The following is a 12,023-nucleotide window of genomic DNA, read 5'->3' as shown; positions in this document are numbered from 1 at the left end:
GCTCACCTCTTTTAATTCCTAAGGATAGAGACAATTCCCACTTTATAGCGCACATGCTTCCAAAACAAGCCTCTCAACTCTAAACCCAAATAAAATTTCACTTGATTTACAATCTGGAAACTAATGGTTCTTCTTTCCCGTTTACTTGCATTTGCTTTTTAAAAAAATCATGAATAGTTGCCAGAATGGGCTCCTGGAAAACAAAAAACCACCAGCACAGTTGTGATAAAAATGTGAATAGGCAGCAACTAGAAGGACTGCATTCATACTCTCGGGAGTGGTTGGTGCCAAGCAGCTCTTTAGACGACACTTAAAATTCAACTTCCAACCAGTCCACGTCACGCCATCTGTCACACCAACAAAATGCCAGAACTTGAGAACAACACAGGCTGTCCAGCTGCCCACCAGCCGAGCCATTACAGGAGCCTGGCGTCACCTGGCCACCTCACAGGCCTGCAGAAACGCTGGGCTCTACCCTCATTCCTACCACAACTACCAGCTCTGCCCCCAGCCCCTAGAGAAAAATTTAAAGCAGTGGAGAAATCCGTGGAATCAAGACATGCCAAAAATATTGATTCAGACACCACAAAGCTCTGACTCTGAGGCTGAGGAGGGGAACACAGGTTTCATTTCTAGGAGGAGTTATAAGGGCCTAGCACAGTGCCCGGCTAACAGGTGCTCATAGGTACTTGATTTATGGACAATCACAGACGCGCAAGGGGCTGGATCAGCGGAAACCACTCACCCTGCTGGGCAACAACGCCAATTATAGGCTCTCGGTGCCCGGTATTGTGCTACGCTGGCGACGTATGTTATCTTCTTTGATCCAAACATAGTATGATTATTCCTGCTCCCCAGGGGAAGAAAGCAAAGTTTAGAAGCTAACTTGCTCAAGGTCAAAGAGGCTGCTCAACCCCAAGGCCAGGCTCTCACCCCTCCACTTGCAGGGCTGGGCTGTAACCCACGACCAGAGACCACCCGACAGCCTCCAGAGATAAGCGCGAGGGCACTTCCCAGGAATTAAGTTAAGAGATCGGAACAAGCATGGGAATCCCATTCCTGCCACGAAGGCCGGAGACAGCTCCCAGGCAGCGGGACGAGGGGGGACGTCGGCGGGACGGCCCCGCCCCCACGGTGGAAGGGCGCCAGGGCCAGGCCAGGGCGCCTGCAGCGGGCCGCTCCATCCTCCCCCACCTCGGCCGAACAAAAGGGGAAGAGAAGGGCTCAAAGCAGCCCTCTGTCTGCCAAAGCCTGACTCACCCGAGGGCTCGCCGCTTGGCGCTCGGAAGCAGGAAAAGCAAGCTCTGCTCAGGGAACCGGAGGCCAGGGGCGGGGCCGCGCCAGACACTCCCGTGGGCGGGGCCGGCGGTTCGCCCCCGTGGCGGGCAGGTCCGGGCCCCAGGACTCCGGGCTCGGCACCCCCGCCAGCAGACCCTCTGCACCTGGGGCCCCTCCACGAGCCCACTGCCTCTCCGCCCTTAGCCATGCCTCCAGTTTGCCGCTGACGGGAAGTTAAGCAGGATTTCATAAGAGACACCCCCCACCAAAAAGGAAAACCCCACCAGAACACACGACGTAGTGTAAATGCCAAAGGTATTACAATTCACAGGAGAGACTCAGTCCCCGCGACATGTGACAGGAACCAGGGAGGTTTAGAACAGGACGGCTTCATGGCTGCGGGCGGGCCAGTGTGCACTCCGCACCTACGTTTACTTGCTTCACCTGGCAGAGAACACGCGGAGTCCAGCACAGGTGACCCACCAAGGGCTTCTTCCTTTGGCCTTGCCAACTGTCTGAGCACATGCTCGTCTGGAAAAGCTACCCGGGCTCCCTCGACCTCGGCCACCACGCAGCTCTGCTGGGTGGGATGAAGCTCTGCAGACGTGTACTCACTCACTTTTCAGTGACTACACAAAAAAGAATTATTTCAAGATCTGCAATGCCTGGAGAGAGCTGCCACAAAAACATGTATGTTTCCCAATGAGAAGCATCGTAAAGAAGATTCTGGAAGCAGGCACTGACTGGTACCCCTGTTGTATTTATTACTGGGTCATGCTATGGTACTTCAAAATTCAGCACTTCCAGTAACTACTCTTAAAACTAACCTAAAAAAAAAAATCGCATCAGTAAACCTCTGCCTTAAAAAAGGTTATGTCACAAAACAAATCAGGCTGAATAAAGTGATTTTTATTTAGATTCTAGTTTGTCACCAAAGGAGACCATTCAATACAAAGATCAGCCTGTCAAAATCACCTATAAAGGTGATGTGCAATTCAAGACACAAGATGAGTCTTAACACATTACTTTTGTGAAACTGATTTACCAGGCAATTTGGAGAACCAACCTCTGTCAGTAACTAGGCTTCCTGATCAATCCCTGTCTCTTTTCTCTGCAGCAGAAAATGGGATGTGAAATAAATATCCAGCTGGCTTTCTTCCCTCCAGAACGAGCCGGCCAGAGAGAACTTCGACCTTGGCCCTTGTGAGCGAAGTGCCACGTCCCAGAGGGCGTGCTCCCGTGCAGCAGCCACGAATGTGTGGAAGCCCCAATCCGGGCTACTTTTGGGGTTCCTCCTTAGAACAACATCAGGGATTTGCTCAGAAGCAGAGCCAAATGAGACATAAGCCACCCACAGCCTGAGCAGCGGGGGCCTCCTGACAAAGGGCACATTTGAAAGGTGTCAAGAAATTGCTTCTCAAAACAACATGTTTTCCACCTTCTCAAATGGGGAGTTTTGCTTGATATTTCCAAAAAAACACTTTTTTAAGCTCAGTAAATAAAAGGGTGAATTGTAGGGTTATTTCACAAAATCTTGCTTCTTAAAGCTCAGGGAAGACACAACATTCTATCACATTCGGCACTAAGTCTAGTAGAACACGTTCCTTTTTAAAAGAGAATATTCACTGAGAAGCCAAAGTAGAGATTACACGACCCACTTCCAACCTCATAAACTAAAAGCTGTTCCTGGTGATCAGCTTCAGCCAAGGCCGAAATGAGCAATAATGAGAGAAAGGGGGGAACTTCCCTCGTGGGGCCACCACTGCTGATTTATGGTGCTCCATGGAGTTTCTCTGGAGAGACAGGCTCGCCCTTTCCTTTCACCAGAACCGACCACCAACTCACCATCGTTAAGGGACCCTAAATTCTCATGCAATGTTGGGTAAGAAGGAAAGACAGGGAAAAAGTAAAATATCACCTATCGTGAAAATCACCCCAAAAGAGCAAATATTCCTCCCTCTCGTAAGCACCATTAATATATTTATATTTCCTTTAAGAATGATGCATAAGAATGTTCACAGCAGCATTCTTCTGCTGGCCAAAGAGTGGAAAACAACCCAAATGTCCATCACACAACTGGTGAATAGATAAAGGAAATGTTTACCCACATAACAATACTACTTAGGGATAAAAATGAATGAAATACTGACACATGCTATACAATATGAAGGAACCTTGAACACATTAAGCTAAGGGAAAGAAGCCTGGCACAAAAGGCCATACATTGTATGACTCCATTTATAGGGAATATCCAGAAAACCTACAGAGACAGAAAGTGGATGTGGGGCTGCCGGGGACTGGGAACTGGGGTTCAGTGTAAATGGGCATGAGGGACCTTACTGGGACAATGGAAATGTTCTAAAACTGGTTTATGGTGATGGCTGCACAACGTGGCAAGTTTACTAAAAGTCACTGAATTGTACACTTTAAAAAAGCTGCATAAAAAAAGTTTCCATAAAATCAAGTTATTTATTCAAAAATGCTGTTTTGCTCATACTGAGAATTAATCATCTCCATTTAAAGACTCCTAAGTAGGTGAACACTGGTTCAGGTCTAAGAACTATTTCAGGGGCTCAAAATTTTCAGGGCAGGTACAACTCCAACTATAAAGTCTGTTATAGGGCTGTTTTCATCTTTATTAAACCACAGCTACTTAACAAAATAGCAGCAGGAAGTTAAACAGGCCCTGAACGTCACTTAAACGGAAACCAAGTTGTCACTAAATGGAACGACGGGCTCCTGCATGAGCCCCCATCCCCGGCCCCCCAGGCCTAGGCCGGTGCTGCCACAGTGAGTGGAGGAGGATGGCACTGGGACCTCTGGAGGGTCTGAGCTTGACCTTCCTTCCTGTGCAGATGTGAGTCTGGGCCGCTCAGAACCCCCTAAGGAAGGAAGGCGAAAGCGAATTTTGGTGTCGGCCTATCTACCTTCTAGTCCAGGGATTCCCAAAGTGCATCCCCTCTGCCGAGACGCCCTTGGAGCGAGGTCTGGGCCGAAGCAAACGGCCCCTCTTCCCTGGGAGCCGCAGCATCGCGAGAGGCCCGGACACATTCTGCCCGGAGAGGTCTGCTTAGCTGCTGCGTTTTACCCATTTTTCTCACATTTATTCACTGCCAAAATCTTCCTTCACATTAGACTAAAAGTGTACCCTCTTTTAGAAATTAGAAACAAAACCTTCTTTACAATGTGTCCTTATGAAAAAGGGGGAAAATCACTATCCTTGTTAATTTATTAAAACACTTTGGCATCTGACTGGAAGTATATCAGGCCGTCGTGTCTTACAATTTTGACGTAAGGCAAGGATAAAAAAAAAAAAGCATTCAGAGAAAAAATTATATGCAATAGAGAATGCGAAAGGAAGCGGGGAGAGAATGAGAGAAAGCCGATGACTGGAGTCCTCAGCACTCCTCTTGAAACTTTTCTGTAAGTTCGAAATGATGTCAAAACAAAAAGTTAAAGAAATTAAAAATGATAATCGGAGACATTCTGTGCTTGTAAACATGGGCACAAATGCTATCTGAGGAAGGCTTTTAACAATACTTCAGAAAGTAGGCCAGTGAAATACCTACTCAGAGTCTGTTTCCAGAAATCCTCTTGCACAGGTAAGAATAATCAGATGGTGCCACTCTGTAGAAGGGCTGCTTTAGGGACTCACAGATAGGACCAACTGTGTCTGCCTGGTCATGCATGAACTGCCCTATAAAGATGTTACAGGAGAATGGGTCCACAGCTCTCCCCTAAAAGGCATACATTTTCTACCAGTCTCCCGAAGGCTGCTGTACTGGTAGCCTCTCTGGCTTATTGCTGTTTATTATTCACTGGTTTATCATTCGTGTTCCTGGGAATTTGCTGACTAGATTCCAGTTGAGATTAGGCATGAAGTTTATCTGTTCAGCTATTTGAATCCTCCAAATCATTCCTAACAAACAGCTTATTTGTGAATATCATGGGGGAGCTCACTTTTATTTCATAATCCAGACTCCTCTCCGTTGACATCTGGATAGCAGGTTTTGTTTCTAACATATAAATGAATGACTTTCTCTACCATAGCTTAGGGATCCACATTCATAATTTTATTTCACCTAATGCTAAAGAATTTCTTCTTACTCAAATATTTTGTGAAAGTGATAACTTTGAAAAGAACTCAAAACAATTTCTAAGGCTTCAATTCTAATATTCTTACTTGAGGGAAAGAAACCAAAACCACCTCTAACCTAGTGCCTATCAGCTAGCTTCATCAAAGCCACGGCCTGTCCTCTGAGCTGGGGCTGCATGTGAGTGCAGTGGAGTCGTCTTTGTTTCTCTGGGACTGGAGGGGAGCTGAATAAATGGCCCTGGAGGTTTCAGCCACAGTTGGGTTCTAGGGAGGCACCTGAAGTTTCCTCTCTCATGTCTCACGGCAGGTGCCAACGAATCCTGAAGGGAATGCAGAGATTAATTACAGCTGGACTTACTTTGGCCCGATCCTCTTAAAGAATGAAATCCTTGGAGACTTAAGGAAGAATTAATTATTTAAAATGCTTCTGTTCAGGCTGAATGCACAAAGGGTTGAGGTGGGTCTGTTAGATTTTGTGCGGTGAAAAAGTAATAATCTGCATCATGAGGAAAATGAAGACCTTTCCTTGAAGGGAAAGGAGGCATAATCCTAGGAACTCGGATCCCAAGGAACCCCAACTAATTTTCCAAAATTTTAACCCTTGACATTTATCACTTTCATTAAAATTTAAAGGAAAGGTAACACCAATTTTGCCAGGCTGATTGATGGCAGAGGCCAATACGAGATTCTGTTAAGTGAATGAGGAGGAATAGTGGGTACTCTCTAAAGCTGAGAACTCCTGAATTCTGTGGCTCAAACATTCAATTAAAGGTAAAGACACAGACGTAGAGAATGGACTTGAGGACACGGGGAGGGGGAAGGGTAAGCTGGGACGAAGTGAGAGAGTGGCATGGACATATATACACTACCAAATGTAAAACAGATAGCTAGTGGGAAGCAGCTGCCCAGCACAGGGAGATCAGCTCCATGCTTTGTGACCTCCTAGAGGGGTGGGATAGGGAGGGTGGGAGGGAGACGGGGACACATGTATGCATATGGCTGACTGACTGCTGTACAACAGAAACTAACACAACATTGTAAAGCATTTATACTCCAATAAAGATCTATTAAAATTTTTTTAAAAGGTAAAGAAAATCAGTAACAAGTTGGAAGTTCTGTATCCTGTTTTTATCCACAACAATGTATCTTGTATGCTCTGTTGCACGTTAACACACATACATCTTTTTTTTTTAAGAATTGTAAAAAACACGTAACATAAAACTTACCATCTTAACTATTTTTAAGTGTGTGGTTCATAGTGTTAAGTACCTTCACACTGTTGTGAATGGATCTCCAGAATATTTTCAACTTGAAAACCGGAAACTCTGAACCCATTCAACAACAACTTCCCATTCCTCTCCCTCAGCCCCTGGTATTCTACTTTCTGTTTCTATGAATCTACTGTAAATACCTCATGTAAGTGAAATCATACAGTATTTGTCTTTTTGTGACTGGCTTATTTCACTTAACATAATGTCTTCAAGGTTCATCTATGCTGTAGCATGTGACAAGACTTCCTTCCTTTTTAAGGCTGAATCATATTCCATTGTATGGATGGACCACATTTTGTTCATCTGTTTATTTGTCGAAAGACACCTGTGTTGCTTCCACTGCTTGGCTATTGTGAGTAATGCTGATATGAACATGGGTATGCAACTATCCCTTTGAGAATCTACTTTGGATTTTTTTGTATACATGTGCAAAGGTGGTGTTGTGGTTCTACTTTTAATTTTTGGAGAAACCTTCATACTGTTTTCCACAGCACCTGCACCATTTTACAATCCCTGCAACAGTGCAGAAGGGTTCCACTTTCTCATTATTCTCACTAAGACTTGTTACTTTCTGTTTTTTCTTTTTTGTTTTTATCACAGCCATCCTAACAGGTGTGAGAGATAATATCTCACTGTGGTTTTGATTTATATTTCACTGATGATTACTGAGGTTGAGCATCTTTTCATATGTTGTTGACCATTTCTGTTTATCATCTTTGCAGAAATATCTATTCAAATCCTTTGTTCATTTAAAAATCGGGGTTGTTTTTTGCTGTTGAGTCGTAGAGGTTTTTAATATATATATATATTTTAGATATTAACCTTTTATCAGCTATATGATTTGCGAATATTTTCTCCCATTCCACAGGTTGCCTTTTCATTCTGTTGACTGTGTCCCTTTGATGCACAAATGTTTTAAAGTTTGATGTAGTTCCATTTGTCTATTTTTGCTTTTGTTGCCAGTGCTTTCAGGGTTCTATTCAAGAAATCACTGCCAAGTCCAATGTCATGAAGCTTCTCCACCAGTTTTCTTTTAAGTGTTTTCTAGTTCTAGGTCTTAGGTTTAGTTCTTTGATACATTTTGAGTTAACTTATGTATTATAAGTGTCCAAATTAAAAAGAAATTGCTATACAGCATTCCACTGAATACATGTACAAAAACTTAGTTGAGCCTATCAACAGCCATTTAGGGTATTTCCAGTGTTTTGCTATTGTGAACAATGATGACATGAATACTCTTTATGTAAGTTTCTCACACACATGAGAACAAGTATCTCCCAGTCTTTTTAGGAGTTAAAGTTATCTCTTGACTGGCTTATTTTAAATTTTAATTTTTTACTTCTTCACTTCATTTGTATTTCAATCCCTTTCCTTGAAACCCTTAGGACTAGATAAATGTATTTTGGAATTCAGAAATTTCAGATTTTGTCTGTAATTAAAAAAAAAACTCCCTACAAACAAAGAAGTCCTATGATGTCCTGTGGCTTCACAGGCAAATTCTACCAAACATACAAAGAAGAACTTATATTGATCCTTCTCAAACTCTTTCAAAAGACTGAAGAGGAGGGAACACTCCCAAAGACATTCTCTGAAGCCACCATCACCCTGATACCAAAACCAGACAAAGACACTACCAAGAAAGAAAATTACAGGCCAATATCTTTGCTGAATATAGATACAAAAATTCTCAACAAAGCATTAGCCAACTGAATCCAACAACATAAAAAAGATCATACACCACAACCAAGTTGGATTCATCCCAGGGTCACAAGGATGATTCAATCAATGTGACACACCACATCAACAAAAGGAAAGACAAAAACCACATGATCATCAATAGATGTAGGAAAGCGTTTGATAAAAGTCAACATCCATTATTGATAAAAACTCTTACCAAAGTGTGTATAGAGAGACCATATCTCAACATAATAAAAGCTATTTATGACAAACACACAGCCAATATAATATTCAATGGTGAAAAGATGAAAAGTCTTCCTGCTAAAATCTGGAACATGATAAGGATGCTCACTATCACCACTTCTATTCAACACAGTCCTGGAAGTCCTAGCCATAGCAATCAGACAAGAAAAAGAAATAAAAGGTATCCAAATTGGAAGGGAAGAGGTAAAATTGTCATTATATGCAGGTGACATGATACTGTATATAATAAACCCTAAAGACTCCACACAAAAGCTACTAGAACTGATAAGTGAATTCAGCAAGGTAGCAGAATACAAGATTAACATACAGAAATCGGTTGCATTTCTTTAGGCTAACAATGAAATATCAGAATGGGAATGCAAGGAAACAATCCCTTTTACAATCACATCAAAAAATAAAATACTTAAGAATAAACCTGACCAAGGAGGTGACTTATATGCCGAGAACTACGAAACATTAATAAAGGAAACTGAAGATGATTCAAAGAAATGGAAAGATATCCCACACTCTTGGATTGGAAGAATTAACATTGTTAAAATGGCCACGCTACCCAAAGCAATCTACAGATTTAATTCAATCCCTATGAAATTACACATGACGTTTTCACAAAAGTCGAACAAATAATCCAAAAATTTATATGGAACCATAAAAGACCGAGAATTGCCAAAGCAATCCTGAGGTAAAAGAAAAAAGCAGGAGGCATAACCCTCTCAGACTTCAGAGAATACTACAAAGCTACAGTAATCAAAACAGTGTGGTACTGGCACAAAAACAGACATATATATCAATGGAACAGAACAGAGCTCCCAGAAGTAAACCCACACACCTACAGTCAATTAATCTTCAACAAAAGAAGCAAGAATATACAATGGAGGAAAGACAGTCTCTTCAGCAAGTGGTGTTGGGAAAGTTGTACAGCTGCATGGAAATCAATAAAGTTAGAACACACCCTCACACCATACACAAAAATAAACTAAGAATGGCTTAAAGACTTAAATATAAGACATGACACCATAAAACTCTTAGAAGAGAACATAGGCAAAACATTCTCTGACATAAATCGTACAAATGTTTTCTTAGGTCAGTCTCCCAAGGCAATAGAAATAAAAGCAAAAATAAACGGGATCTAATCAAACTTACAAGCTTTTGTACAGCAAAGGAAACCATAAACAAAACAAAAAGAAAACCTACGAGAAAATACTTGCAAATGAAGAGACCAACAAGGGCTTAATTTCCAAAATATACAAACAGCTCATATAACTCAATAACAACAACAACAAAAAAACCCAATCAAAAAATGGGCAGAAGACTTAGACATTTCTCCAAAGAAGACATACAGATGACCAACAGACACATGAAAAAATGCTCAATGTCGCTAATTATTAGGGAAATGCAAATCGAAACTACAACGAGGTACTACCTCACACTGGTCAGAATGGCCATCATTAAAAAGACTACAAATAACAAATGCTGGAGAGGGTGTGCAGAAAAGGGAACCCTTCTACACTGTTGGTGGGAATGTAAATTGGTGCAGCCACTATGGAAAACAATATAGAGGTTCCTCAGAAAACTAAAAATAGAGTTGCCATATGATCCAGCAATCCCACTCCTAGGCATATATCCAGACAAAACTATAATTCGAAAAGATACATGCACCTCTATGTTCATAAAGCACTATTCACAATAGCCAAGAAATGGAAAAAACCTAAATGTCCATCAACAGATAAATGGATAAGGAAGATGCGGTACATATATACAATGGAATACTACTAAGCCATATAAAGAATGAAATGATGCCATTTGCAGCAACATGGATGGACCTAGAGATTATCATACTAAAGTGAAGTCAGAAAGACAAATACCACATATCATTTATATGTGGAATATGAAATATGACACAAATGAACTTATCTACAAAAAAGAAAACAGACATAGAGAACAGACTTGTGGTTGTCAAGGGGGAGGGCCGTGGGGGAGGGGTGGATTGGGAGTTTGGGATTAGCAGATGCAAACTATTATACATAGAATGGATAAACAACAAGGTCCAACTGTATGGCACAGGGAACTATATTCAATATCCCATGATAAACCACAATGGATGATAACATGAAAAGAATGTATATATATGTATAACTGAATCACTTTGCTGTACAGCAGAAATTAACACATTGTAAATCAACTATACTTCAATAAAATAAATTTAAAAAAAGAAATTTCAGATTTTGGAAAGTATTATGGCACACAGGCTACACATTACAAAGTATTATCAGTTGGGATTTAGGGTAGCACCCAGATTGCTTTGTTCTGGGAACTCTTTAAGAAAGGCAGTCTTTTCCTTCCCCTCCCCATCATCAAGTCACATCCCAGATATTGGAGAACTGAGTACATGTTTAAAAAAATAATAATAAGACAGTGACATTCAAAGAAGCTGCCTTTCAATGAGTTACTTTCATATGGCACCAGGAAAAGAATCCATTTAAAACCTGATCCAGTGAATTAAGAAAATTATTTTTTTAAAAGAGCATTACTGAGGTATAATTGACATACAAGGAACTACACATATTCAAAGTGTACAGTTTAATAACTTTTGACATATGCATACACCTGGGGGATCATCACTACATTCAAGGTAATGAACATGAATCCATCACCCTCAAAAGTTCCCACATGTCCCTTCCTCTCTCCTGCAGTCCTTTCCTGTCTCCAGGCAACCACTGTCCTGCTTCTGTCACTATATGTATTCGTCTCCTGGTATCTGCGGGAATCGGTTCCAGGACATACCTTAAAGTTAGGTAGCATCACTCTTCCAAATTTCTTCTTCTCCTTCAATATTGTATTGGCTATTCTGAGTCCCTGCCTCTCCATATAAACATGAGAATCAGTTTGTCGATATCTATGAAATAATGTACTGGGATTTTGATTGGGATTACACTGAATCTATAGATGTTGGGAAGAAGTGACATCTTGACAATATCAAGTCTTCTTATCCATGAAACATGGAATATCTCTCCATTTAGTTCTTTGATTTTGTTCATCTGAGTTTTGTAGTTTTCATCATGTAGACCTTGTACATATTTTGTTATTAGGTTTATGCCCAAGTACTTCATTTGGTTGGGGGGCATTAATGTACATGATATTGTATTTTAAATTTAAAATTCCACTTGTTCATTATTGGTATATAGGAGAACAACTGAATTTTGGAAATTAACCTTGCATCCTGCAACCATGCTATCATTGTTTATTAGTTCTGCAAGTTCTCTGTCAATTCTTTTGGATTTTCTATATAGATGATCACGTTTTCTGCAAACAGTTTTATGTCCTCCTTCTCAATCTGTATACCTTTTATTTCCTTTTCTTGCCTTACTGTGTTAGCATGGATTTCCAATATGATGTAGAAAAGAAGTGGTGAGAGGGGCCATTGTTACCTTGCACATGAT

At 41.3% G+C, this 12,023-nt stretch overlaps 1 protein-coding gene across 1 annotated transcript in view; it reads right to left on the bottom strand.

The window, feature by feature from the left end:
- Positions 1 to 12,023, bottom strand: part of GNA12 (G protein subunit alpha 12) — a 107,661-nt gene that overhangs the window by 26,110 nt on the left and 69,528 nt on the right. The gene's annotated exons all lie outside the window — the stretch shown is intronic.

This window comes from Mesoplodon densirostris, chromosome 16 (assembly GCF_025265405.1).
Source record: "Mesoplodon densirostris isolate mMesDen1 chromosome 16, mMesDen1 primary haplotype, whole genome shotgun sequence".
Lineage (NCBI taxonomy): Eukaryota > Metazoa > Chordata > Mammalia > Artiodactyla > Ziphiidae > Mesoplodon > Mesoplodon densirostris.
This window is presented reverse-complemented; position numbering and strand designations above follow the sequence as displayed.